Raw genomic sequence first — 6,298 nt, 5'->3', positions numbered from 1 at the left:
TCTCTCTCTGACCCTCCACTGCTCACGCTGTCTCTCTCTCTCTCTCTCAAAAATAAATAAAGAAAAAGAAAAAGAAAAAACATTAAACACTTTAAATACTTACTGAATATGTTCACAGTGCAGTTGGGCTGTTCATCATCTGCTCTCTGATGCTTCCTTGTACAACACTACTCTATCATCAGAACTCAATCCAGAATCAGGTAATGAGTGGATAAAAATGTCATGTCTGATGAAAAAGTGAATTTTTCTTGATAACTAAGTGAAATATAAACTTATTTTGTGATTTTGTTTCTTTTTCCTATTATTTTTCTTATGCTCTTGTAACTTACATATATATGAATATATATAATATATTTTTAAAAACCCTACTAATATGCTTCATACATTTAAAAAATAAGTCTTTGTTTTAACCTTACTTTAGTGAGGCTGAGGTAATATGTTGACTTCTGACATTTTTCTCACACAAAGTCCACAACTACTAATAGATAACAAAAGGGGTAACAAAAATGTAATGATTTAGTAAATTTAATCTTAAAGGCAACACACTAACAATAATAAATAATACATGTAGTTTTAAAAACTTAGGTTCTTTTTTCCAGTTTATTAAGAAATAATTGACATATATCAATGTGTCAGTTTAAAATTTTAGTATCTTAATTGCTACCAAGTAGTTTAATATTGTCTTAGAGGTTAAAAAACAATCCTCATGTAAGGAACACTTGGCAACAAGAATGGAAGGTGTTTCAATACATAAGAGATTCAAGTTTACTGATATCTCTGGCATCAAACAGGATTTAAGAATATTTTTCTTTGATGTTCAAAAACAGTACGATAGGCAAACTCATTTTAATCAAATTTATTGTAACTAAATATTACATATCACAGTGTGTAGAAAATTTGTTTCAGAATAAATGAAATACTATCTTTTAAAATATTTATTTATTTACTTTTGAAATAGGGAGAACAAGCAAAGTAGGGGCAGAGAGAGAGAGAGAGTGAGAGAGAACCCCAAGCAGGCACTGCATTGTTAGCACAGACCTACAAGATCGTACCTGAGCTGAAGTTAAGAGTTGGATACTTAACTGAGTGAACCACCCAGTTGCCCCTGAAGTACTATCTTTATTTTGACTTCGTAATAATCTGCATTAGGTTAAGAAAATATTAATCCAATCAGTGTAGTTGTCAAAACAAGAAGAATAAATTGATATTATAATAATGTAGATGTAATTTTTAAACTTCTAAATATGTTGTTTTAAGCTATGCAGTCCAGTAGATAAATAAATGACGAATCTTCCTAAATAGTATAATATATCTTAAAATTTATCTCAACAAATAAAACATACAACTCAATTATCTATTTAAGTTCTGTACTAAGCTCTGAAGACAAAGACTAGTATAAAATGAAGTTACCAATGTTTTGGTCAATGTAAATCATCTACAAACTGGACAAGAATTTTATTTATTTTTTTCCCTACAAAATAATGATCTTTTTAATTATTGCAAAATTGTGTAATGTCTACATTAAACGTCCATATACTAACCCACAAGGCTGTAGTATTATAGAACTTATTTAAGAAGTTTAAAATTACAATCATGTCTTACAAATTTTAAATTTGCTAGTAGATTAGTTAAATTTTTATTCCACTTGATAATTTTATAGTTCTTAACTTTAGAGGCCATTATTAGTTGAAGTTTGTACTAACCTCATCCATTCCCTTATAGAGATGAATGTGTATAAAAATCAATTATATATTTTAAGAGGTATCTAGGTGCCTTTCCTCAGAATTTATTTCACATATGATTTCATTTAAAATTTCATCACATTGATTCTCCACCCAAATTTTTCTCAAATGCTTGGGTCATTAAAATAGATTTAATATCTAGTAAAAAAATCAGTAATTTTTTCTTCTTATGAATGTTAATTATAATTGTTCAATTGTTAGAATAAAGAAAAGTGAGCCTGAGTTATTATGATAAATAGAACTACATGTGGGTAATATATTTTGATTCATATAATTAAAATACTACCTATCAATACTGCAAAGTGTTAAAGGAATTTATATAGAGAGACAAATTCAGCTTTTTAAAAGCTGTTCGAAGAAAGAAAACTTTAAATTGCTTACAATTTAGGTTTTGGAGTAATTATAGAAAGTTAAGTTTGAATAACTAATTATGAGTCATACATTTCCCCTAAATACAAAAGGGGATCACATGCTTAGACACTATATTTTAACAATTAATGGTTCAAGTTGTAAAACATTTTTCTAAAACATGAACATTATGTCTTCCCATTTCTTCTTTTTTAAATTTTGTTAATGTTTCTTTATTTTTGAGAGAGAGAGCATGAGCAAGGGAGGGGCAGAGAGAGAAGGAGACACAGAATCCGAAGCAGGCTCCAGGCTCTGAGCTGTCAACACAGAGCCTGACAAGAGGCTCGATCTCAGGAAACATGAGATTATGACCTGAGCAGAAGTAGGCGGTTTAACTGACTGAGCCACCCAGGTGCCCCGGTGTCTCCCCATTTCTAACTTATGTTGATGACATCTGTTTGATATGATGTCTGATCAGGTCACTATGTGACTTTTCATTCTTTCCTTCTAAAAATTTTTTTTAATTTATTTTATAGCTAGCCTAAATAGCCCTTTGTTACTGATGTAAGCAAGATAAAAATATGAAAGATCCTAAGACTGCATAAAGGAGTCTTAAATAAAATTACTCTGATTTACATATATCTCTGATATATATAAATCTAATAGTAATTTCAGTAATATTTGTCTAAATTCAAATGTATTAAATATCCCTACAAATTTGTAAAATTACATTCTAACTAAATACTGCTAGGTTTGAATCACTTAATAAATGCCCCTGGGTGTCTTACCACCTACCATAATTCCATCCCATATAAAGTTTTTCTGGATAACCAGATGCACAACCAGAGAGGAAACTAAGCAAGAGTATATAATTAACTGGGCTATCATTTATAAATATACAAATATTAATATGTTGTTGAAAAGAACACACTGTATAATCATTACAGTGAAGTGGCAATGGTATAGCATTGAGTTGAATGAAATAGCAGGTACAGACACGACTATGGTAAATCACGTAGCTTTTATACATTTAAATAATTCATAATAAAGTCAGTACTGTCAGAGCATCAGCAACATTATCTCATATGAGGTAAGCTAGAAAATGCTACAGCTCACTATGTAAGACTCTGGGACCACGCAACTCTGAGAATAATAAAAAAAAGAAATTATCAATAAACAGAACCAAGGTCTATTTGATTGACTAATCATGACAAATATGCAATATAAAGGAACAAAATCTTCCCAGTTTTATCTTATAGGATTTGATGGACTATAAACTAATTTCTGATGAGTTTTTCACCTTCTCTCTTATTTCTGAGTGAGAGTTTTTACTCTTTATGTACTCTTTCTATATTTGGGAGATTATGAAGAAGATGAGTCCTATACTATTTTATGTATCACTTAAAGGGCCAAACTCTAGACATATAGACAAGATTGAGCACCACATAGAGATCCTAGACTTGCATGGGGTGCAGTATTTTAGAAATAGACAAGTAGAAATGTGGCAGTTTCTTGGAATATTCCTTAAAAGGCAAGTAGGGCATGCCTGATGTCTTCTCTTTTGCCATGCCTTAATCTTTATGTTTGAACTATGAAATTAGTCTTGGAGCTCAATCTTTCATGAAGATAGAGGGCATATTAGAATATTGTGGAGTAGAAAGATTCAAGTGGGTTGGATCCCAGAGGAATTTGTGGAACAAATTTTCCATATCAGGCTGTTTCCAAATTGTTAAATAAAAGAGAAATTATGGTGCCTAAGTGGCTCAGTCAGTTAAGCATCAAGCTCTTGGATTCCGCTCAGGTCATGATCTCACGGTTCATGAGTGTGACACATCAGTGCAGAGCCTGCTTCAGATCCTCTGAATCTGTCTCTCCCTGCCCCTTCCATTCACTCTCTCTTTCTCACTCTCTTTCCCTCTCAAAAATAAACATTTAGAGAGAGAGAGAGAAATACACTTCTATTCCATGTTATTTTTATTCCCACTTCTCATATCTAAATCTAATCCTAACCGATAACATCAATCGCGTAATAGAACCCAAAGAATTTTACAACCACAGCAAAATCAATAACATATAAGCAATATTCATTTACCATGTGCAATTAAATTATAAATAAAAAATAAGGTTAATTTTTAAATCCATATGTTAATATTAATATATACTTCCTTATAATTTGTGAATAAAAGATGACATGAAAATAGAAACTAAAAAAGAATTAAATGAGTGATAGTGAGAGTTCTAGTATGTAAAAACCGGGATTTAGTCAAAGTGATTTTGAGGGAATAATTTATAGAAGTAAATTCACTTCTTAAAAAAGATTAAGAATTAATCTAAGAATTAAATAAGAAAGATTGAGAGTACATTAACTTAGCCTTTAATCAAGAAGTTGAACAACGAATAATCAAACTCAAATTAAATAAAAGTAAAGCATTTATAAAGATACAGATGAGAAAATAGTAAAATATACAAGAAAAGAGTGAGAAATGATCAGAGAAACACAAAACTGTTTCTCTAAAATATATATTTTAAAAAAGCTCTCACTAGTATAATTCTGAAAAATTTGAGAAAAAATAAATAAGCAACCTAAAGACAGAATAATAAAGACATTTAATTAAAAATAAAATGATTTTAAATATAGAAAATTATAAGATATAACTTTAAGAAAATATGAAGTACCAAATTGGACCATCTTTATAAGAAAATAAAAAACAATAGCAAAGGAAAAGATCAAAATTATATACAAATATCTACTTCTCAAAGGACAACAGGAAAATGCTTTTTTTTTCTTTTATAGTTTATTGTCATATTTGTTTCCATATAATACCCAGTGCTCATCCCAACAAGTGCCCTTCTCTGTGCCCATCACCCACCTTCCCTTCACCCCCTCCCTCATCAGCGCTCAGTTTGTTCTCAGTATTCAAGAGTCTCTTTGTCTCCTTCCCTCTCCCCAACTATTTTCCCCCTTCCCTTCCCCCATGGTCTTCTGTTAGGTTTCTCCTGATCCACATATGAGTGAACACACACAGTATCTGTCCTCTTTGCCTGACTTATTTCATTTAGCATGACACCCTTGAATTCCATCCACGTTGCTACAAATGGCCAGATTTCATTCTTTCACATTGCCATGTAGTATTCCATTGTATAGATAAACCACATCTTCTTGATCCATTCATCAGTTGATGGACATTTGGCTCTTGCCATGATTTGGTTATTGTTGAAAGTGCTACTATGAATATTGGGGTACATGTGACCCTATGCTTCACCACTTCTTTATCCCTTGGGTATATCCTTAGCAGTGCTATTGCTGGGTCATAGGGAAGTGCTGTTGTTAATTTTTTCAGGAACCTCCACACTGTTTTCCAGAGTGGCTGTACCAGTTTACATTCCTACCAGCAGTAGGAGGGTGCCCATTTCTCCACATCCTCACCAGCATCTATAGTCTCCTGATTTGTTCATTTTAGCCACTCTAACTGGCATGAGGTGGTATCTCAGTATGGTTTTGATTTGCATTTCCCTGATGATGAGTGACACTGAGCATCATTTCATGTGTCTGTTGGCCATCTGGATGTCCTCTTTGGAGAAGTCTATTCATGTCTTCTGCCCATTTCTTCACTGGATTATTTGTTTTCCAGGTGTGGAGTTTGGTGAGTTACTTGTAGATTTTGGATACTAGCCCTTTATCCGATATGTCATTTGCAACTATCTTTTCCCATTCCGTTGGTTGCCTATCAGTTTTCTTGCTTGTTTCCTTTGTAGTGCAGAGGCGTTTTATCTTGATGAAGTGCCAATAGTTCCTTTTTGCTTGATTCCCTTGCCTTTAGGGATTTGTTGAGTAGGAAAGTGCTGTGGTTGAGGTCAAGGAGGTTGTTTCCTGCTTTCTCCTCGAAGATTTTGATAGTTCCCTGTCTCACCTGTCTCACAGGTCCTTCATCCATTTAGAGTTTATTTTTGCCTGGTGTAAGAAAGTTATGTAATTTCATTCTTCTGCATGTTAGTGTCCAGTTCTCCCAGCACCATCTGTTAAAGAAGCTGTCGTTTTTAATAGGAAAATGTTTTAAAGGCAATTTTAACTCTTTTAATACAGATAATTTTTAGTATGTAACTAATGCCTTTCACACTTCCACACATAAGCAAAATATGATAATTAGAATTAATTCAAGAGGATCAGTAAATACAAGTTTCTTATGGTGATAGAATATATCTTACAG

The 6,298-nt window shown here is 32.3% G+C and overlaps 1 pseudogene; it reads right to left on the bottom strand.

The window, feature by feature from the left end:
* The window catches only part of LOC115295322, a 37,249-nt pseudogene extending 31,224 nt beyond the window's left edge, over window positions 1-6,025 (bottom strand).
* Between the last annotated feature and the right edge of the window lie 273 nt (window positions 6,026-6,298).

The sequence above is a fragment of the Suricata suricatta genome, chromosome 7, assembly GCF_006229205.1.
Source record: "Suricata suricatta isolate VVHF042 chromosome 7, meerkat_22Aug2017_6uvM2_HiC, whole genome shotgun sequence".
Classification (NCBI taxonomy): domain Eukaryota; kingdom Metazoa; phylum Chordata; class Mammalia; order Carnivora; family Herpestidae; genus Suricata; species Suricata suricatta.
The sequence above is the reverse complement of the archived record's forward strand: the minus strand, read 5'-3'. Positions and strand labels throughout refer to the sequence as shown.